This window comes from Lissotriton helveticus, chromosome 12, assembly GCF_964261635.1.
Source record: "Lissotriton helveticus chromosome 12, aLisHel1.1, whole genome shotgun sequence".
Classification (NCBI taxonomy): domain Eukaryota; kingdom Metazoa; phylum Chordata; class Amphibia; order Caudata; family Salamandridae; genus Lissotriton; species Lissotriton helveticus.
Window position 1 is genome coordinate 199,736,468 of NC_136073.1, and position 22,808 is coordinate 199,759,275.

The 22,808-nt window shown below is 42.1% G+C and overlaps 1 long non-coding RNA gene across 1 annotated transcript in view; it reads left to right on the top strand.

Annotated features, from left to right (window-relative positions):
- The window catches only part of LOC144798925 (uncharacterized), a 289,530-nt gene that overhangs the window by 239,071 nt on the left and 27,651 nt on the right, over positions 1 to 22,808 (top strand). Inside the window, exons 2-3 of the long non-coding RNA XR_013603699.1 lie at positions 12,435 to 12,611; positions 13,109 to 13,247. This is a non-coding gene — a long non-coding RNA (uncharacterized LOC144798925). The remainder of the gene's footprint in view (positions 1 to 12,434; positions 12,612 to 13,108; positions 13,248 to 22,808) is intronic.

The following is a 22,808-nucleotide window of genomic DNA, read 5'->3' on the forward strand; positions in this document are numbered from 1 at the left end:
TCAATTTTCATTATTATTATTATTATTATTTATACATTTATAGATCGCAAACAGCTACCCACAAAGGGTTTCCCGGCGCATTCATGAAATGGTACTTTGATGCTGCAGTACAAGTGTTGCTTAGATGTTAAAGAGCCAGGTCTTTAAGGCTTTCCTAAAGCTCATATAATTAGTCTCATTTTTGGCTGTGATAGGCATAGAATTCCACAATGTGGGTCCCAAGAAGGAGAAGGATTTTCCACCCATGCGTGACAGTCTGACTTTGGGAGTCACAAAATTCTTCACTGTGACAGATCGCAGAGCACGAGAGGGGCAGTATGGATGAACCAAAGCTTGGAGATATTTGGGGGCTTTTTTGTGACAATTTTGTGCATAATACAAAGTGATTTAAACTTAATGCGATTTTCAATTTTTAGCCAATGAAGATCTCGGATGTACTTGGAAGTAGGAGTAGAACTGGGGATTTTACATAACACCCTAACTGCTGCATTTTGGACTGTCTGTAGTCTAACAATCGTGGCTTTCTTTGCCCCAAGATATAATACATTTTCATAATCAAGACTTGAAGTGATCAAGGCATTGATTACAGTCTTGTTGGTTGATTCTGGCAGCATCCAACAGATCTTCTTTAGCCATTTTAAAATGGCAAAACATGTAGCAGACGTTTTAACTGCTTGTTGATGCATAGTCAGAGAGTCATCAATAATGATGCCCAAATTGCGTGCCTGTATCACTGGAACCGGAAGCAGGCCTATTTCTGGTGGCCAATGTTGAGGGCTCCATAGTTCCTTGTTCTTTCCCAAGACCATCACTTCGGTTTTCTCACCGTTTAATTTGAGAAAATTGAAAAAAATTCATCATAAAACTTACCGTGGTTTCCATTAAAGAGCCCACATCTTGGTTTGTGTCCCAGAAGTAGTATACAACTTGTTAAGTTGTTGACATGATTATTCATAAATAGCTTAGACTGTGAAATCCAATGCAAAGCATTTTTTTGGTTTTGTTACTATTGTTTCCAAAACGCCTAGATTTGAAATCATACCACAAACAGGATCACAAATAATGATGTCATTAATTAACCAACTTCCTTGGCCTGTGGAAAAAATAAAACGCATTTTGGGATTCAACATAGTCTTTTGAATTCTGATAGATCTGCAAACACACACTTACGCCTGTTGTTGTTTGTCCTTTGCAACCCAGAATTATATAAATATATGTTGAATTTCTCTATCTCGGTTACACATTTTTTATAAAACCAAATAACTTATTTTTAATTGAAGTGAGTTGAATCTTTTTGTTATCAAGTAGTTTGTGAATCCTAACACTCACATTGGAACAAATCTGCATACTGCCCCTGTAATACTAGTGCTTAATTGTCCTGAGAGCACTGAATCTAAATATCCCTTTAGGTTTAAGTAAGACCCATCACACAGCTTTATCTTCCTCACAAGGAGACATATTTCGCTCTTCATCTCATTATATTGGTGTGACTGATATCAGAAGTGCAGCTTCAGACCCACACATGGAAACATAACTCAGGAGATTGCAGTGCCTGCTCCAGACATTCAATTTGTATCACAAGTCAATGAGCCTATTTTGCACTAATCTCCATGCGTGTCCTGTAAAGGTATTTGTTTTAGTTATTTATCATGCCTGTTTAACTAAGTGTATATTTTTTCACAACTGGCTCATTCGGATAAATTGTGACACACACAGATTTCTTCTCATATATCCCGAGAGATTTGGTGCTCATCGAGAGACCTACTAATTTGTGGAGGAGTAGCTGTTTTCCATTGATTATCTTCTTAAACCCTAGTTATATTTGACCTGTCTTGCAGCACATCAATGACAATGACAATTGCTGTGTTGAGTTGGGTTGAAATCTTTGTAACTGTGTGCTAATAAAGCATGACAACCGAAATTTGCTAACACCTGCCTTGTTGCAATCTGATTCAAATTCACGTGAAGTGGCGCACAGCAATTCATTGGTATTCGCTTGGAAGTGCAAAAGGTAGTCTGTGTTGGATCGGTGCCCTTTTTTGGTGCAAAAAAAGTTTTGCCCTGCTTTGCTTGCTTCGTGTGGAGGGGACATTACTGGGTGTTACAGTGCCAACACCCACACTTTTTTTTTTTTTTTAAGTTTAAAGGAAGTTTATTTCAGGAAAAGATTGCAATCAGAAAACATACAATATTATCATAATACAAAATAAACAGCAATCAAATATAAAGTAAGATATCACAATATTAAGAAGGGGAGAAGGAAGGGAAGAAAGAAAGAAAATAAAGGGAAAATACTTGAGAGCCATGTGACTTCTTGTCTCTCCTCCTACATAGAGGAGAATAACATCCTGGCCTCTCACCAGGCTGGCTTTCGACCCGGCCACTCAACCGAGGCCGTGGTCCTGGCGGTCCTGGATGAATTGAAGGGCAAGGCCGACAGTAATCTTCCCCAGGCCTTAGTCCTGCTGGATCTGTCCGCTGCGTTTGACACGGTCGATCATGCCATCCTTCTTGACCGTGTCAGCGCAGCGGGCATACAGGGCTCTGCCCTCTCCTGGATCTCCTCCTTCCTTCAGGGACGGTCACAGGCTGTTCATCTTTCTCACTTTTCGGCGCCCTCCCTTCCCGTCACTTGTGGTGTACCTCAAGGTTCTTCTTTGTCTCCTCTTCTTTTTAATCTTTACATCCGCCCTCTCATTTCCTCGCTTCTTGAGCTGGGGGTCTCGGTGTACAATTACGCGGACGACCTCCAGCTCGTCTTTGACCTTTCTTCCCCCCCTCACTCCCTTTCTAAGCTCAGCTCTACCCTTGTCTTTATTTCTCAGTGGATGAGCTTCAACCATCTGAAGCTCAACCCTGACAAGACTGAGCTTGTTCTCACGGGTGGTCCTTCTAATCCCTGGTCTTCAGCCCACTGGCCCCTTTCCTTTGGTTCCCCTCCTTCTCCTGTTTCCGCTGTCCGGACCTTGGGCATCAAGATCAGCAATGATCTTTCCATGCACGCACACATCAGTTCTGTTGTATCCTCTTGTTTTCTTTCCCTCCGCCTCATTCGCAAAATCTCCCGGTTTTTTTCTGTTGATGCCCTCAAACTCATCATTACTGCCCTCATCACTTCCCGCCTGGATTATGGCAATGGCCTGTATGTCGGCATCCCAGCCTACGAGACTCGCCGTCTCCAGGCCATCCAGAGCCAGGCGGCCCGTCTGGTCCTTCGTCTTCCTAAGTTCTCCCACATCACCCCTGCCCTTAAAACCCTCCACTGGCTCCCCGTTCATTTCAGGTCCCACTTCAAACTCGCCTGCTTGGCCTTTCGGGCTCATGCCCGCTCTGCTCCTCACTTCATTAACTCTCTGATTTCTTCTCACGCTCCCACCCGCACTCTTCGGTCCTCATCCCTTTCTCTTCTTCACGTCCCCCGCTTCCGTAAATCCCGCACAGGTGGCACACGCTTCTCTGTGCGGGCTCCTCAGATTTGGAACTCTCTCCCTCTCTCTATCCGCTCTATTCCTATCTTCTCCCATTTTCGCAAAGCCCTTAAAACTTTCTTTTTTCTCCAGGCTTTTCCTGAATAAACCCCTCTTTCTCGTGCACTCTGGTTAGACATCGAGGTGATCCCCAGCGCCAGGAAGCCGCTTGGCCACAGCGCGCTTTAGAAGTCCCTTTTTCATTTCATTTCATTTCATTTCAAAGGAAAGAAAGAAAGAGAAAAAGAAAGAAATGGGATGGGGCAGGAAAACAAAAACAGAGCATTATGCAAAGTGCTTAAAATATATCTAAATAGATAAACGTTGCTAAATAAAATTCCTTACTGTAAACAATGAGAAAATGCTAATATAATACAAACATACATTTCTATAGAAACAATATCAACATCATGGAGGTTTGGGGACTTCCTCAATAGCAGGAGTATGTAATGAACGGGAAAAAGCAGAAACATCAAGAAAATTAGTAATCGGTAGCCATAAGAGGTCACGTTTAATAGTAAGAGACAGGGGGAAGACATAAGCTCTATCCAATCTGTGATTATAGCAGACACCATACCACCAAGCTTGAAAAGAGACGTTTGATGTATCTTTCCAAGATTTAGTGATCTGCTGAAAAGCCACCGCCAAGAGCAGGTCGATAATAGAAGTATTAATGGTCAGAGAGGACCATAAATCAGATAGGCTACCTAGGAAAATGTGGGTGATAGAATAAGGAAAATGTATAGAAAAAATGGAATTAATTTGCTGCCATACTTTAGACCAAAATAAATGAATAAGTGGACAAGTGAAAAGCATATGTTTGAGATCTGCATAGGGATTGGAGCAGGACCAACACGTGGAGGGGATAGATGAATCAATAGTGTGCAATCGGGCAGGAGTGATCAAAAGCCTATTGTAAACAAAAAACAAAGTCTGAGTAGTATTAGCTGCTCTAGAAGATCTTCTTATTTATTCCATATGTCATGCCATAACGAACTAGAAAAAGTATCAGCCAAGTCAGATTCCCAATCTAGTTCTGTCTTGGATTTATCTCTAACTAGAGGAAAATCATGTATTTTTTTTATAAATTTGTGAAGCCGAAGGCGAAGACAAAAGGAAAGGAAGAGTGAGAGAGGAGGGTACAGGGGGAGAAGAAGTAGTAAGAAAAGAGTTATATGACGTTTGGAGAGCCACGCGTAACAGGTTATATTTAGTAAGAAAGGAATGAGGGAGAGCAAAAAGAGATTGAAGGGACGAAAAAGGAAGGCAAAGGCCATCTTGAAAGAATTGATGAACCCAAACAAGACCACGAGAATGCCAATCTTTCCAGAAAAATGTTCTGTTGTTAATTTTAACAGAAGGATTATACCATATGGGCGATTGCAAAAATTGAGCTCGATCGTAAAGACCATTAAGGAAAAAAGGCAAGAAGAGTTTCCTAGCAGTTTTAAGAATAGGAAGAGACATCTTAGAGGGGACGCGAGAAAGAGAAATAAATTCTTTGAAAGTAAAAGGGTGGAAGAAGGAGGATTCAATTGCAACCCATAACGGAAGTGAGGAAATACCTGACTCCGAGTCTAATTAAAAAGAAGTTGAATGGGAAAGGAAAAATGAAGAATGATAGGACGCGAAATCCGGAAAGTTAACTCCACCTAGAAACTTGGGACGTTTAAGTTTGGTAAAAGACATCCTAGCTTTCTTGTGTTGCCATAGAAATTTTGATAGGACAGAATAAATGGTTTTAAAACAGGACTTGGGAAGATTAACAGGAAGGTTAGAAAGAAAAAATAAAATTACCAGAACCAACATCATTTTAATAGAGTCTAATCTGCCCCACCAGGATAAAAATAGGGGGTGCCATCTAGTCGTGGAGGCTGTTATAATGTCGATTAAAGTTTTAATATTTAAAGCCACTGTATCTTTAATAGAAGAAGTAAATTCAAGACCTAGATATTTGATTTTATTGGGACTCCAATGAAAAGACGAAAGTAAAAAATCAGCATGGAAACAATATTTATTAAGAGGGAGAATTTCACATTTATCAACATTAAGTTTATAACCAGAGACTGTTGCATAGGAAGAGACTTCGGATAAAAAAGCCGGAATAGATGTTTGAGGATGAGAAATAAACAAAATAATATCGTCTGCATAAGCAGATAGCTTTAATTGCGTGTCTCCATATGGAAAACCAGAGATATTCTTATTCAATCTAATTTTTGACAAAAACGGTTCTAAAGCAAGGATAAAAAGTAAAGGAGAAAGAGGACAACCTTGACGAACACCACGAAAAAGGAGAAAAGAAGAAGAAACAAGACCGTTAGCAAAAATAAAAGACCTAGGAAAGGAATATAAGAGGGAGATATAAGATATGAATTTAGAGCCGAAACCAAACCAAGAGAGAGTAGAAAGCATAAAGGACCAATTAACTCTATCGAAAGCTTTCTCTGAATCTAATGCAATCGCAGCTAAGGAATGTTTGAAAGTGGGGGACCTGCTAAGAACGTTAAAGAAAAGGCGAGTATTATCCGAGACAAGACGTCCCTTGATGAAGCCATTTTGTTCTGGACCTATCAGGAGTGGAAGAATTTTATCCTGACGAAGAGCTAAAATTTTAGCAAATAATTTGTAATCTAAATTAATTAATGAAATAGGCCTATAATTTTTACAAACAGTATGATCCTTGTTGTCCTTAGGAAGGAGACAAATGAGAGCTTCTTGGAAAGTACCTTCGGATTTCTGAGAGGATATAAAAAAGCTAAATAATTGGTGGAGTTTGGGAACAAGAAAAGAAGAAAAATGAGAATAAAATTCTATAGAAAACCCATCGGGACCCGGCGCTTTACCTTTTTTAAGTACATGAATGGCATCCAAAATATCTTTGGGGAGGATATCCTTATCTAAAGAGGAAAAATCAACATCAGCCAATTGAGGACGAGGAATAGAGGATAAGTACCGATCAATAGCGGAGAGTATGGGAGAAGATTCTGGAGTATAAAGATTTTGGTAAAAAGCTGTGAATTCATTTAAAATATCCTCATCTTTATGGAGTATATTATTAGAAGAAGAAACAATCGAATCAATTTTCGTTCATTCTTTTTTTACTTTAAGATAGTTGGCAAGAATATTCCCAGCCTTGTTTTGGGCAGAGTAAAATTTAGCGCTAGACTTAAGTAAAAACAAGTTGGCTAAGTTGGTAGTTAATTTATTAAAAGAAAGTTTAGCATTAATGAGTTGGGTAAGGACCGATTGAGATTTGGTTGAATGATAAGAAAGCTCCAGTGGTTTGATCTGAGAAGTTAAAGAAGATAAAGATTGGTGTGCAAGGCAACGTTTCTTGGCAACATAAGAAATAATAAAGTCCCTAGAAGCAGCTTTAAAAGTGTCCCAAATTAATTGAGGAGAAGAGTGTGGTGTTTCATTCTCTGCAAAAAAGCGTGGTGCAAATTCAAGGAAGCAGAAGTAAAAGATGTATCCAAAAGGAGGGCATTATTAAATCGCCATCTTCGTGTTCCTTTAATTGGAGGGAGTAAATCCGGACCTAATGAAACAGGGGCATGGTCGGAAATTAGTATAGACCCAATGTCAGAATGAGTGATATGTTGTGTGGGATTCTTAGAAATAAAGAGATAATCAATTCGTGATTGGGAGGAGTGGACGGGTGAGAAATATGTATATTCTTGTAAAGTGGGATTGGAAAGTCTCCAGGAATCAACAAGAGACCTTTGAGAAATAGTGGATGTGAATTGAGTATGAACGTGAGACGGGGAGAAACGAGATGTGGATTTCCTATCAAGAAATGGATCTACAATCATATTACAATCTCCTCCAAGAATAAAGTAGTCATCAGTATAATTCATAGAGGATTGAAGGATGGAGGGCCAAAACAATTTATCAGGAACAGTGGGGGTATATACATTGAAAATGGTTAAAGGAATTTTATTAACCAATAACGAAACCACCACCCATCTACCATCCGTATCAGTATCCTGGGAAAGAAGTTGAATGTTTAGACGTTTATGACATAAAATTGAAACCCCGTAACGCTTCCCCGAACCTGGAGAGGCATAAACATGACCTACCCTGTTACGGCGTAACTTAGATATTTCAACATCTTTAACATGAATTTCTTGCAATAAAGCTATATCAGCCTTCAAATGTGCTAAATGTGAAAAAACACGTTGTCTCTTGATTGGGGACCCCAAACCCTTGACATTCCATGAAATTACATTAATAGACATTTAAGCTTATCAGCAAAATCGAGTAACACAATATTTAGCAACATTAACATGAGTAACCAGCATAAAATACAACTTAACCACAAGGTAGCAATGGTAGCAAAAGATAAAGGAATATAGATCGGAAATGTGAAGAAAAATAAAGGAAGAAAAGTAATATAGAACAGAAGATGATTGAAACATAAGAGAAAGGAAAAGAGTGAAAAAGATAAAAGAAAAAGAGAGAAGAAAGAGAAAAAAGAGAAAAGAGAGAAAAAGGAGAAAAAAGAAAATGAAGGAAAGGGAAGATTACAGAAGAAAAATAAGAGAAATACATTATATGAAAAACATGCCACAGGGAAACAGAGAAAATAGGGATGGTGAAAGATGGGAAAACTCCACGACGAGACGGCAGAGAGGGAAACAACCCCAGGAAACATCGCAGCAGAGGAAAAAACAGTTTGGGACCATATACGAAACCACCTAGAAAGGGAGAAAAAAGGGGGAGAACAACACCCACACTTTTTGACACAAAGCCAGCTCTGCAGAGATAGCCACACCAGGCGTTGAGTCAGAAACAAAGATCTTCTTGAACCAGGAACTAACAAGGAGAAATCTTTACATTTTTCCCCAAACCCCATGCATTGCATGTGTGTTGAAGTTCATAGCACACATCTAATGCATGGGATTCTTTTATGTTTATCTAAACATGGGAATTTGTAAAAGAAGGATGTGCTTGCAGTACAAATCCTATGCTATAAAGTGCATATTCCTCTGTAGGAGGCTGTGCCTCATGCAGGGCAGCCTTTAACCGTGCAAGCTCATGGAAAGACAGCACGAGAAGGCCAAGCTTAATAGATATATCGGTGCTGTGTTTCTCCCCTTCTGCAAAGCAGAACAGCAAATGTGTTTACTGGGCTGCATGCAGGAACGTGACATATATTTATTCATCAAACATTGACTCAGAGCAAGAGAGAGAAAGGCAGAAAAGGTAGAAAGAAGGAGGAATAGAAAGATAGGAACACGGTTGCAGCGGGAGAAAACAGGAATGAAAAAGCTTGCAAGAGTAAAGACTCAAGCAGTGTGGAGTGAGAGAGAGTCAGCCTTGGTATTCGAGAGCCCCAGCATGTAAATGCACTGGTTCACTGCCAATCGCACCAGTGGTTTAATAAAACTCATACTTCTGGTGAAAGGTAAGCTGTTCAGGCACAGGGGTCAAAACGCCCACGTGTAGATGAAATGTGGGAGGCAAAGAGGCAGGTGCACTTCTCATTAGCAAAAGGTTTAACCTGATCTGGCCTTGCCTTCCCGGGAACCAGGATGGACCTTGTGTGTAGGACTGCGCATTGTACACAATGTCCAGTATGCCTTGCAATGCGCCTTAAAATGACACTTGGATACGGCATGAGTGAGGCCATTCATAATTCACTTACCTCATCACTCAGGGTGAAATTAGATTGGTTTTGTTTCCCCAGATGTGTCCTATAAGGCAATGGGTAATTTATATTTTTAAAAAATAGGTGCCAGGGCTCTCGTCAGTAGGCCACTGCAGCTTACACTACACATTGTCCGTGCTAGTACTGCCAGGGACAGTAACAACACAACTATTAACCATCACACTCCTACAAGTGTGACAATTCGGACAATTTCAGGCCTCCAAAGCTATAAGAATGGCTTGGATGGCAGATAATAGTCATTTTTAATGTACACTGTTAAACAATTACTTCTTGTTGTGGACATCTCTTAATTAGCCAGAGAGCACCACCTTGTGGCAGACTGTCACTAGTACTGGTGTTGACAATTAAGTGCAGGTACCGATCACCGGAAACCACCAGCTCAATTTAAGCACTGCTATAAGAACCATGAAGGGAAAAACTCTCATCTGCCCCTATGGGTGGAGTGTGTGAACAACACAGCCATTCATATAATATTTGTATGTCGAACACAAGGTTTTGCACCCAAATCTCGCATCCCTAGGAGCCAGCAGAGTCACTTTGTTGCAGGATTGGTGCAATCCCTCTACCCTATCCCAAAGATGAGGTTAGTAAAGTACTTGAGTTCTCTTTGCAGAGTAATTACTCTCTAATCACATCATTTGCCAAATAGTTTGTAATATAGGAGGGAACCGTCATTTTCTTAGAATTCATACTTTAGGAACAAAACTGTTCATATATGCTTAACCACATTCATTTTCAACGCGAGGCAGGCACGATTTCCTAACTACTTACCCGTAAATGATTTGCTGGCTCCAAGGTCATTAAGCTAATGATTTGCTTAAAAACTCGGAACAAATGGCTATATTTTTCCTGCTTCCCAAAGTCCCTAGAAGTGTCGGGTTGAAAACACACAGTTATGGAAGAAACATGCCAGACTTGGTCTAAATTCTCTAAACTGGTACCAAATCCGTTTCATATTTGATGGGGAATGGTGTAATCGTTCTGCTGCCAAATTCAGAAGAAGTTGCCATTGTGCGAATGAACTTGGCAGAGGGATCAGCACGGGAGATTTTAATTAAATCTTATGCTACTGAACTTTCAAAAGTGCGAAGAAAGTGTTTTGCTCCAGGCGGCCATTACCCAACACAAGGCAAGTATTCAGGCTGTGTAGCCAAAAACAAGATTTGGACAGCGTGCATCCATCAAAGTGCTTGCTGCAGGGTTACACAAATGTGGAAGGTTACTCGGATGTAAATATGATGGTCTGAAATGTGCATAAGGTTTGGGTTTAAACACAGGGCACATGACAATAAAAGCCTTGCTTCCACCTACTTATTCCTTGACAAGCATTCGGGAGACATCATTTAGTTTGCATGCGATACATCGTATGCCATTACAACGCGGTCGTTACACAACGACCGAGTTGTTACATCGCATACGATTACATCGCAACGCCTTGCGGTAGAGGGCAGAAGGGATTTACAATCCAACACCTTCCCTGCTGTTGCACAAACTGGAGTGGGAATAGTAAATTATACTATTCCTAAGTCCAGCGCGCCCCCCTACAGCAAGTTGTTGTAACGACTTGTGATGTAATAGTATGTAATGTAACAATGCGGTCGTTGTAACAACCGCATTGTAATGCCATGCGATGTAATGCATGCGCTATACCGACATATATTCCGAGCATTCTGTTCAGTGCTTAAAACAATCAAACAATATATTATAAAGTGAGTAGCTCAGGAATCTCAGGGGAAACTGGCCAATCCTTGTAAGAAGTATCATTTAAAATGGCAGGAACCAGTTATTGCTGTAAGGATACTGAATGTCAAAAACCTACTTTTTTGCAGTATCCATAGAATGGACTTTGGGTCAGTCACTTGCTCATGATTCGATGACTTTGGTGTTTATCTCACTTCCCTGCTCCTGGTTCAACAGCTGTATACACTGTTCTGGTGTTTGTCTCATCAAAGAGTATATCAGTTTCACATTGTTTTGATTGTATGAGTTGTATCCTTCCACTGCTTACTTCAGGGGACTATTTAATTAATTTTACTTTAAGCATTCCATGGGAGTGTATGTGTTGTTTCACCCATGTGATACTTCCCCGCTTGTCCCTTCACAACTTGTATTTTGCTTTCCCCACCAATTACTCCTCGCTGGCTTTTATTAATGACACTTCACAAGCAGCTGCTCTGTTTTGCCCCCCTTGCTTTTGTCACTCAGGTTCGTTTTACTTTTCAAATCACCAAACATCCACTGTACCTTGTCCTCTACCCCTCATTATTTATATGAGACGTGGCAGCAGTAATTTGTTGCTGAACTGATTCTTTATTGAATGTGCTTAGCACACCTCTTTTTAAAAAAATGTTTAATTTGGTGCTCTGAGAAGGGGGGTGGTAAATAAAAAATCTTTTAAATGGTAGGTGGGTTATTATGATACACCTATGCCGTGCATATCACAAGACATGTCCATGCATCCCCAGACACGTGTAACATTGCATGTGTGCACATATTATTTGACACATGAGTGAACATGCTCTATGGCACACTGTGGCCATCTTCAAAGGGGTTTTTCCCTCATTAAGGAATCTATTTCGAAATGTCTGGACATAACTTCACCTGTATCTTCTTGATCAATGTGTGTGCATGCCAGTGCAAATAAATTCTGCCAAATTCCATTGGTCATTCATTGAAAGCTGAGGACTTTTGGCTTTACCAGTGCTTGTAATGGTTTGACTCTCAAGATGTAGCAAAGTTGAGCATGTAATGCTTCTTGAGCCTGGAACTAACAAGGAGAAATATTCACATTTCTCCCAAAACCCTATGCATTGCATGTGTTTTGAAGTTCACAGCACACATCTAATGCATGGGATACTTTTATGTATATTTAAACATAGGAATTTGTAATAGAAGGATGTGCTTCCAGGTCAAATCCTATGCTAGACAGTGTACACTCCTCTCTAGAGCACTGTAACATAAGCCTTCCCCTAAGTCCTTCAATTTTGGCCTTGACATACTGGACAGCAGCCACATTTTCAGTCCACAGCATAATTCTTCCTTTGGCTGGGGACAAATTATTCCTCCAAGTTAAAGAGAAACATGGCATTTGGCTCAGAAAACCATCATATATTGCAAAATGGTTTCAGTATTGATGTATGTATATTATATACTGCATTTAATGCCTGCTTGGAGTGGGACAGGTTTAAAATGGTGCTCCTTTGGCATGCCATTAAGAAGATTTTTGGTGCTCAACTGGTGCTGCATAGGGAGCGTCAGAATTAACAAGTAACTTTCTTGTACTCACATTTCTGCAGGAACGTCACGTAATGAAGAAAGGTCCACTACTTCCCCAGTGTGCATATCTCACCCAACAATGTCGGAAGAAGGGAAAGAAACCAAGGAATAGAGAGGGTCCCACGTCGCACCCCAGTCTGAATAAGGATTAGTGGCTCCAATGTACAAGTCTGTTGAAAGGAATAATAGAAGAAGAGGTGAGTATGTTAATATATATATATTCTGTTATGCACTATTTCTTTCTATTTACATATAAGTCTACCTGGATGATTCCCTTCTCCCATGTGTTTTAGCCATTGGGGTGAGAGAGAGGGCATGAGCATCTGTAGATGAAAACAATAAGGTAAGTAATGTGTGTACTAGGGGAACGTAGAAGTATGGTAGTAAATGTAATGTGAGTATCACACCTAAATATGCATAATTGGTGCTCAGTATTTTCTTCTCAATGGGATTACTGTTCTGGTAAACTTCTTTCTAGGTAAATATCTTTAGGCATTCAAATAAATATGCATCTCCTTAATTTCAGGATAAAAAGTAAACTAAAAAGAAAGAGCCGATCTCCTCAACGTTGGACACTAATCAGATAAATATACTTATTCTTTCAAAAGTAATGTCCAAGCATACAGCGAACAAGCGCTGTTGTCAAATATCTCACTGATGTAGCTTTGCTTGCCTTTTTTCTTTGTTTCTGCAGGGGACTAGCTGTGCTGACCAGGAGGACGAGGACGAGAACCGAAGAGAAGCGAGGAAAACTCAGAAGTCAGGATCCCGATAAAGAAGACGCAGCAGCCGCGAGGAAAGCCGACTTTGTCGAAGGATATCCGAAAGTTCAGGTGAGTGATGCGGAACTATGCTGCCCGATCCCAGAGCTGGAACGCGAAGCGTCAGCGGCCAGGATCAGAAAGTTTTATTCTCCTGCGCATGCGTCAATGCGGGAGTCAGCCATTTTTGTAGTTTCCGTCCTCCCGCGCTCCTGGCCATCCTGACAGGGATCTTCATTCCCTGGAAATGGACATCCAGAGATAGTAGTGGATGCTACCGGACGATGGAACAGCGATTGCTCCGCTCTTCCCCAGTCTATTTTACTCCACTCCTATCTCGACTGCACCCCAATCTATCCAACTCCAGTCCATTCCACTCTACTCCAATCTAACACACTTCATTCTACCCACTCACATCCACCCAATCTACCACACTCCACTCTACCCCAATCTACTACACCACATTCCACTCTACCCAATCTATACCACTCCACTTCACTCCAATTTACCAAAAGCCACCCACATATATCCCACTCCAGTCCAATTTAACCCACTTCACTCCAATCTACCCTACTCAACTCAACCCCAAACTTCCCTATTACATTCTACCCATCTAATCCACCCAACTCCAATCTATCCCCCTCCAAACTACCCCACTAGAATCTTCTCCACTACAATTTACCCCACCCTAAACCAATCTACCCCACCCCATCACAATCTACCCCACACCACTCTATCTTACACTTCCCTCTAATGTTCCATAATATACCCCAGTCCAAACTACCCTACCCCTATCTATCTCACACCTCTCTACCTCTACCCCACTCCACTTCAATCTACCCCACTGCACTCTATCTATTTTACCATATTCTACCCAATCTATCCCACTCCAAACTACCCCACTCCATCCTACTCCCCTCCACCCTAATCTACACCACTCCAATCTACGGCCCTCCAGTCCTACCTACCCCACTCCACTCCAATCTACCCTACTCCACTACAATCTACACCAATCAACTGCACTCCACTCTTTCCCAAGTTACACCACTCTACTATAATCTACCCCAATATATTGCAGTCCAATCTATCCAATCTACCCTACTCCAATCTATCCCACTCCAATCTGCTCCACTCCAACATACCCCACCCCACTGCAATAAACCTCACTCTAACCCACTCTTCCCAATCTACTCCACTTCACCCCAATCTACCCTACTCCCCTTCTTCAATCTACCCCACTCCAATCTACCCCAATCCACTCCAGTTCAATCTACTCCACTCCACTCCAATATATCCCACTCTTCCCCAATCTACCCAACTCTACCCTAATGTACCCACCCCCTCCCAATCTATCCCACATAATAACAATATACGCCACTCCCCCAATCTACGCCACTCCACCGTAATCTAACCCACTCCAAGATATCCCAATCTACCCCCACTCCATTCCATTATATCCTACTAGAATCCACCCAATCTACCCTACTTCAATCTACCCCACTCCACTCTAATATACTCCAATCCCCTCCACTCCACTCTTCCACAATATTCCCCACTCCACTCCAATCTACCTCAATATATCCCAATCCACTATACCCCAATCTCCCCCGATCTACCCAGCTCCTATCTGCCCCACTCCAATCTACCTCACTCTAATCTATTCCAATCTACTCCAATCCATTCTATCCCACTCCAATCCACCCCAATCTTCACCAATTCAATCTACCCCACTCCAATCTACTCCACTCAAATCTATCCCACTCCACTGCAATCTTCCTCACTCTGCCCCACTCCATCCCAATCTACTCCACTGCACCAGAATGTACCCCAATTCAATCTACCCCACTCCCCCTCTTCAAACTACCCCACTCAGTCTACCCCACTTCAATCTACTCCACTCCACTGCAATATACCCCACTCTTTCCCAATCTACTCCACTCTACCCCACCCAATCCCAATCTATCCCATACCATACCAATATACCCATGTCCCAATCTACACCACTCCACTCCACAGCGATGTACCCCACTCCAAGCTACCTCAATCTACCCCATTCCATACTAATCTACTATAATCCACCCAATCTACCACCCAACGTACCCCACTCCAACCTACCCCACTCCAATCCAATCTACCTGACTCCACCCCATTCTACCTCACTCCACTCCAATCTACTCCAACCCACTCCACTCCATTCGTCCCCTATAACTCCACTCCACTCCAATTTACCCCATTATATTCCAATCCACTCTATCCCGATCTACCATACTCCTATCTAACCCACTCCAATCTACCCAACTCGGATCTATTCCAGTCTGCTCCACTCCACTTTACCTCACTCCAATCAATTCCACTCCACCCCAATCTTCCCCAATTCAATCTACCCCACCCAATGTACCATGCTAATCTACCCAATTGCCCCATTCCAATCTGCCCTGATCTACTCCCATCCACCCCACTTCAATCTACCCTAATCTAGCCCACTTCATTCTACCCCACTCCAATCTATGCCATTCTTCCCCAATCCACTCTACCCCAATCTATTCCATTCCACTCTATCCCACTCCAATCTACCCCACCCTACGTCCCTAACTTTTGGCCATGTAGAACAACAGGCACACTGGTGTACACCATGGCTAAAACACATTGCCAAAGCCACATGCTTTCGCATAGGTGACACCTATTGGCTTTGCTAATGCTTGTTTAATAATGTCATAGGGCTCATCAAAAGGAATCTGTTGTTCAGAAAGTACCAAGATGCTCATTTGACACCGGCAACGCCAACTCGGATTCATTCCTGACGAGGCCCTTAAGATACGAGATTTACTCCCGTTTCCACCGATCTTCGCTGGGATCGAGGTCACCTTCCCCGCGCCGGATCGACTGACTGGCACTTCACACGGTATCCCGACTGACCCACCGTACCTGACTTCCTCCTTGGTTGATCGAACTGACGACCACACGGACCTTGCTTTTGAATCTCGCTGCCAGAGCACTGCATCTAACCCAAGTCCTGATGATGATCCCGACTTAAATGGGATCGAAACGCCGTCGACCGTCAAGCGCGAACATAGGCGCTCCAGTCCAAATGGTTCCAGCATAAATACCTGCATATCCTAATTCAAGTCTATCTCAAACAAACGTGGAACCATATTGTTTGTATTCACTGTATATATTGATCACCAGTCACCCTGTGCCACCGTCGTTGTCTATTGTCACTTGTTTTGCTACCGTGCATTCACTCACTCGCAATAGTACAATTTGGGTTACCAACAAGTGTCTTACTCTGCTCCTTGCAGTGCTGTTATAACTGCAGAATTACCCTGTTTCCCCCCCCCTTTTTTCCTCTACTTGTACCCAATTAATAAATATGATGTTACCAGCACATATGTGAAAAACCAAAAGAGAGTCTCCTTATCTCCTTATGATAATGTTTTATACATATCTGAACTAACTGTCTCTAAATTATACCTATTGGGATATCATATGTTTTTTACATACTTCCTACCCCAATCCCAACGTGGTTGAAGGGTTAACTCCTGTTGTGTATACAACATTTGACGCTAAAGCACTCAGTACAATAAGTAACTAAAAAAATACTTTTGTGCACCTGTGTTCGATATCACCCCACAATGGCTGATTAATTTATATTTATAATAGTTGAGGAGAAGATGTGCTTTTGTGGCTAAGCAGCTGACTTTAAACCCCGACATCCAGGACTCAGCACTTGATTAAAAATCATGTGCTTCCAGCTAACTCATTTAATCTCCTTCCGTCTATAAATTAGAACTGAATCCATAAATATCTGACAATGAATGGATATGACAATGAATGAAATAATAAATATGTGACAATTAATTGTGCTCGTCAATAGTGTAAATCCCCACTTGGCGCTCACAAGCTTGTTTCATCTACCAAGACTGCTCCTAGTAGAACAGTGCGCCACAGCTTGGTTTGTGTATCTAAATGACAGTCCTAAACCAGGGTGAAATTTGCATTACAAGTGTGAAATCTCTAGGAAATGAGCACATTTAATGTTGCTTCTTGTCAATTACCTCTACCTCATGTAGCTTTGTATGTCGTGAACTCAAATTCTTTACTCTCTAAGTACTTTTTGTGCAATATGAATAAGTCTGTGTTCCTTGTACAAACAAAATCCATATTTCACCCTAACCAATATTCATCCATCCATCCATCCATCCATCCATCACTCACTTGTAAAGTCTTGCTGAGATGTGGACATGTCCAATTAAAGTATATGTGCCGAACACCCATACTTCCTCCAATCAGAAGAAAAGGTTCACACAGGCATGTGATTTCTCCATTTTTAGGTCGAGCTTTCGAGACCTCTTGTATATATGTTAGTTTATACTTATATACTTTAGTATATATATATAAATCTTTATTCGGCTTATTCACGGTGGAAAAACCATAAAAGTACACAAAAATATCAAAACACAGTAAAAGTAAACATGTTACATATGCTTCTAATAAAATTCATTTCACAATTAAAAAGAGAAAAATTAATCAAGAAATGTGCAAAATACCGCTTATGCTCAAACTGACAGGATTGTTAGAGATTCTTTCTATGTTTCATAATACACTTTAAGAAACTACTAATAAAGTAACAGACATTCGGTGTTTCCAACATTTGCAGTCTTAAAAGGGCGGGTCTGCACTGTCTTAGCCCCCAAGATTTTAATATTGGTAAAAGCCAGATCTTTCTGTGCGGTTGGTGATATTTACAAAGTAGGATCACGTGCAGATTCGACTGCGTCGATGTACCGTCACAGGGACACGGCGGGAGTGTGGCTTCCCAACAATTTTGTGAGGGAAAGGTGACCATTCTAAAGAAAATATTTAGCCTGAATCTTGTGATAAGCATTCTCTCGTAAGTTGATATTTGAAGTTCTAAGTACGGGTGAATGACAAAGGCTATTTGTATCATGTTTGAATGAATCACTGCCGTTTTTGTGGAGTTGGATGCGAGTCTTAACGATTCCAAATGACATAAGGCTCGGCGTTTAAGATCTTTTTTTGGAATGACCGTTATAGTTGTCGGGTCTGTATAGTAGTTCTCGAAGCCTAAATCTGTAAAAAAGTTCCTGACATATAAAAGCCACTTTATTTTTGCAGAATTGTCCATATTCATTGCATCTGTGATAATGGCTTGAGTCAGAGCGTTTTTGTTTGATTTCCAAATGCGGCGCCACAACATCAGAGGTTCAATTTTAATTAAATCCTCTAAGTAGGGTATGGCTAGTTCTAGGTGCATTGCGTAGATTGAGGTGCCTTTGGGGGTAGCTAATAAGAATCTTAAAAATGTGTTTTCCACCCTTTGAATAGGGCTGACATCTGTGTACCCCCAGACTCCTGCACCATATGTGGCTATTGCCAGGCATTTGGCGTTATAAATCTTAAGGAGCTCTATTGGCGGTCTCTTGCCTAATTTCTGGGAAAAAGTTATTAGTGCTGCAATTGATCTCCTGAATAAAAGTGCCCTAGTGCTCACTGCTTGCTTCCAAGAGAGTTGGTCATCTATCATAACCCCCAAGTAGGGATAATGTGGGGTAGATTCGAGCTTTTGATTGTTAAGGACTATAGGGTAGGTTTTTTTCCGGTGTCTGCCAACTGTCATTACGAAAGTTTTTTTCACGTTCACCTTTAAATCTAGGTTGCCCATAAAGGACGTGTATCTGTTTACTGCTTTTTGAAGCTCTTTGGGTGTACGTGCTAAAATAACGGCGTCATCCGCGTAGAGCAGGGCTGGGATCAGGCGACGATTTATGCGTGGGAGGTCCTGGGCCCCCCCCAGCATCTCCCCCTCCAAGCCATTGGTATAGAGTGAGAAGAGGAAGGGGGCCAGGACACATCCCTGCCTGACCCCACGCCCTACACCAAACGGAGACGTCAGCTCACCATTGACGCCAAAGCGTACTCTGGCTGTGGCCCCAGTGTAGAGCTCTTTGAGAAAATCTAAAAGGGGTGGATCTATTCCCAATTGAGCTAAGACCCTCCACAGCTTTCTGTGCGACACGCAGTCGAAAGCTGCGGAGAGGTCAACAAAGGCCATATATATCTTGGTGTGAATGGCCTGTGTGTATTTCCCCATTATTAGAGTAAGATTGAGGACCTGCTCGAGGGTACCAAATCCTTCTCGGAATCCAAATTGGATATCAGAAATTATGCCCCGGTCCTCTGACCACTGCTGGAGACGCTCTAGAATCACTCTCCCCACTACTTTCCCGAGCGAATCCAGCAGTGATATGGGCCGGTAGCATTTTACATCTTGTCGGTCTCCCTTTTTAAAAATGGGAACCATTATTGATTTTGTCCAAGATGTTAGGATTCCCTCGCTTGCTGCTGCTGTACATACTCTGGTTAGGATGGGGGCCCAGAGGTCTTGGTTACTTTTAAAAAGGTCCACTGGGACCCCGTCGGGTCCTGGTGCCTTACCTGATTTACTACTCTGTAGGGCATCTACAAGGTCTGAAATATCAAAAGGGACCAGAATAGGGTAGTTTACCTTGGGAATGGGGGATTCTGTTGGGAGGGTATTCTTAAAAATTTCCTCAAAGTGTGAAACCCAAGTATTTTCGTCGATAGCGACTTCTATTTTTGGGGTATCTCTTTCTGTGAGATATGGGGTTCTGACCGTACGCCAGAAAAGCTCGCTATTTTGTGAGACTGCACCGTGGTGGAGATCATCCCACAGCTTTTGCTTTAGTTGGGCAGTTCTCAGCTTTCTTTCCCCTGTATATTGTCGCCTGAGCAACTGAATCTGAGCCGCATCACGTGGGTTATTTTTGAGTGCGGATTTCAACTTTGATAGGGCCGCTGTGCAGTTATGATTAAACCACTTTGGTTTTGTAGGGCGGTTTGATTTCGATTTTGTGGTGAGTAATTCTTTTATAGCATCTAGTATTAGATTAAAATTTCTCAGGACTTCTTTATGGCTAATTGTCAGATCCAGGCATTTCATTATATTAGGGTAGGACCGCGTTATTAATTTTTTCATTATGTCAGATGGGTTAATTTTAGCCCATCTGATTGTTAGTCCATTCCGTTTGCTAATGTCAATCTTGTTCTGCCTGAGAGTGGTCGCCATCTCTGATTTATGGGAGAGGTTTACAGGCATAGACATTGTTAATATTAGAGCTGCATGATCACTAAAAGGAGTGACAATGACTTCAAAGTTTTTGAATTTCGGGGTTAGGGTTTGGGAGAGAAATATAAAATCCACTGTTGTCTTATGTCCCCTACCCACGTAGGTCGGTATAAATTCATTTGGGTCTGCTTTTATATGATTGGCAATCTGAAGATCCAGATCTGATAGAGCGATGTTTATTAGATTTCCTAATTTGGAGTGTGCAAGGTGTGCTAGTGGAACGTTGAAGTCATCAACAATCCCACAACACATTAAGTTGGGGGCTGTGCAGGGATGGAGATTAAAATCGCCTCCCCAAATTAATTGGGTTGCTTTGTCTGCAGGGCTCTGATGGAGTACTTGTTTTAATTTATCAGTTATAGTGGTGAGGAGGATTATAAAGTTATCTTCCGATAAATTATTGTACGTGTTAGTCAGAATAATGATGTCTTTGTTTGGAAGGGTAAGTGATAGGATTTGATGATTGTCATCCTGAGAGAGTGTGACCACTTTATTAAGAGGAAGGGAATTTGAAATATATATTGCTAGCCCACCTTTTGGTCTGCCCATTGTACTGGTTAGGGCTGGAACATTGTAGGTTTTATAGCCTTGTAGATGATGTTCTTCTACGGACCATGTCTCCTGGAGACAAATTATTTGGTATGGGGCTAGAAATTTCTGCGCAGAGCCATCCTCGATTTTATTTCGGAGGCCCGCGATGTTCCAATAAGAGAGTCTAAGTGGTGAAGCATCATCGGCCGATTCTACTTCTGGGGTTATCGTGTCCTTGTTACTGGTGAGTAGGGCGATGGTATTAGACTGCAGAGAGGGGGATAGTTGAGTGTCGATGGGAGGAGCAACTATTGATGGTCAGTCGACCATTTCTAGGCCGCTGAACCTATTGCTTAGTGGGATGTTTTGCCATGGGTCCCAGCGTGGTTGCTCTCTATGTGGAGGCCAATGTGTATGAGATCTTCTATCGTCCCACCTTCCTCCCTGGCGACGTTGTCTCACTGGGTGCCAGGAATAGTCTGGTTCGTATTGATTATGGGGGGCGTTGTAACTGATGTTTGAAAAATCATCCTGCCTGGAGAATGGGACAGACCAAGGGGGCTCTTGATCCTGTATATAGCTGTCTACCTGCCTGAAAGGATAAAAGAAGGGGAGGGACTTGACCTTAATTCCTCCATTCGAGGTGATGTCTTCCCAGGCACAGACATAATCCACTATTCGAGGATCCTCAAATGTGATTGCGATACAGTCCCCGGAAATGGTTTTTCGAGTATTGCCCACCCATGGAACCCTGGCTACAGATCTAATTCTTCCACGCCAGGAAGATGGAATTGGGCGGTTGGTCTGGAGCCAGTGCTGAACTTTATTTTTTAGGGACCAGATCGGTTCTGGGATAGAGTCTATTAGTTCTGGCACTCCAGCCATGACTGCCACATAGGGTGAGGCCTCTGGAGGGAAATCTGCTGGGAATCTTGGCGGGCCAGGGTTCCCCGCAGCATTTCTCCTGGGCCTGCCCGCAGGTGTTTTTGGTGGTACAGGTGGGGGGGGTAAAGTTGTTATTGTAGCGTTGTGCGTGGTATTCCCTGTGGTTTTATTGGCTATGCTGCTCGGTGCCGTCGGAGTTGCGGCAGTGGCAGCAGATACAGCTGTAACAGGCACAGCTGGGGAAGTCGGAACGGTGGACTGTTGTAGGTTGCTAGTAGAACTTTGGGCTACTACAGTTTTTGTTATTTTAGTTTGAATTAAGGTGTTTTTATTATTCGGAGGATTTGACGTACTTATCTGAAGAGTCTTTTGCTGTGGATTAGGTAAAGATGGTTTAGGGATTAATGGATTAGTGCTTCCTGAATTTTTGCTATTGTTTTGTAATGATTTTTGTGGACATGGTGGTAGCAATGGTTGCTGATTTTTTAGATTTTTTAGAAGCTCGGAAATTTGCAATTCCAGGGTTCCTAGCCGATGTTCTAAGGGTTGTAGGGCATGTTTGACTACCCTGGCTATGCTAGAAAGTGTCAATTCCCGCGCCTCGACTGCGTTAGATTCCACCGGGGTTTGTTTTGTAGAGTAAGGGTCCAAAACTATCAAGGGGGGTGGCTCCTTCTCTACCTGGTGGACTAACGCTAGAGTCTCAACATGTATCGCCCTATCATCTTGAATTTGAGGGATAGTTGAGGTTATTGCCAGGTTTACTGGGGAGGGTGGATTACCTGGTGCCCTTTTCTTACTAATTGCTCCCTCCCTCTTACCCCTTTCTGCTCTTTTCTCTGACGAGGAGAGTTCAGCGGGCGTTATTGGGAGCAGTTCAGGGGTTTGTTCTAGGTCAAAGCTGAGTTGAGAGTCCGCTATCTGGGATACCGACAGATCTACCGTATTTGGTAGGCTGCGTCTCTCTCTAGTTGGAATCAGCTCTGCATTTGGGACACCTGATACTGGAGATCTGGCTTCTGCCAAGATACCTAGTGAGGATCTTTTAG